Source organism: Poecilia latipinna, unplaced genomic scaffold (assembly GCF_001443285.1).
Source record: "Poecilia latipinna isolate Pla-1442-1.1 unplaced genomic scaffold, P_latipinna-1.0 Scaffold10642, whole genome shotgun sequence".
NCBI lineage: Eukaryota > Metazoa > Chordata > Actinopteri > Cyprinodontiformes > Poeciliidae > Poecilia > Poecilia latipinna.
The window spans coordinates 1-707 of record NW_015123258.1 but is presented as its reverse complement, the minus strand read 5'-3'; the positions used below and the strand labels follow the sequence as shown (position 1 = coordinate 707).

The 707-nt window shown below is 40.7% G+C and overlaps 1 long non-coding RNA gene across 1 annotated transcript; it reads right to left on the bottom strand.

Moving 5' to 3' along the window:
• Window positions 1-707, bottom strand: LOC106944461 (uncharacterized). Its single transcript, XR_001424317.1, has 2 exons — window positions 632-707; window positions 1-470 (listed from the first exon to the last, which is right to left on the bottom strand). It is a non-coding gene; the product is annotated as an uncharacterized LOC106944461 (long non-coding RNA).

Genomic DNA, 707 nt, shown 5'->3' with positions numbered 1-707 from the left:
TTTATTGTTCACTAAATACATGAAGAATAACTGCAGCAAATATACAAAAAGATCATTTAACATTTGAATCCAAGAAATATTGAAGAAAATCTCTGACTGGAAACAGAAAAACAACATATGGATCCTGGAATAATCCTGGAATAATTCCAGCTTCCATCTTTAAATGACTGGAAGAAGAAAATATTTCTAAGGAATCATGTGTTAAAGATTCACCAAGAAACAGTTTGGATCCATAAAAACATGTAGAGATGAACTATCTGTTCAACAGTGAGAGAGTTTCTCTGACAGGAGGAAAATCTTTAGACTCAAATCAGCAAAGAAACACTGAAGATGAATCAGGACTGAACCCAAATCCAGGAATCAGAGGTTCAGTGAATGTGGTGTTGAAGGTGTGGAGGAGGAGCAGTGAGTCGGGTGAGACTCTGTAGAAGGACAGAATGCCAGCAGGACAGTCCACATACACTGATACTCTGTTAGAGACGGAGGAGGAGGAGGAGGAGAGACGAGTTACTCTGTTATTGTGCCAAACAGAGTAACCTTTACGATCAGAGCAGCTCAGACTCCAGGAATGGTCATTATATCCAAACCAACAGTATCTGCCTCCTTTTCTCCTGATTCTTCTGTAACTCACTGATATCTCAACATCTCCTCTCCACTCGACCTCCCAGTAACTGCGACCAGTCAGACCAGTTCTACACAGCAGCTGA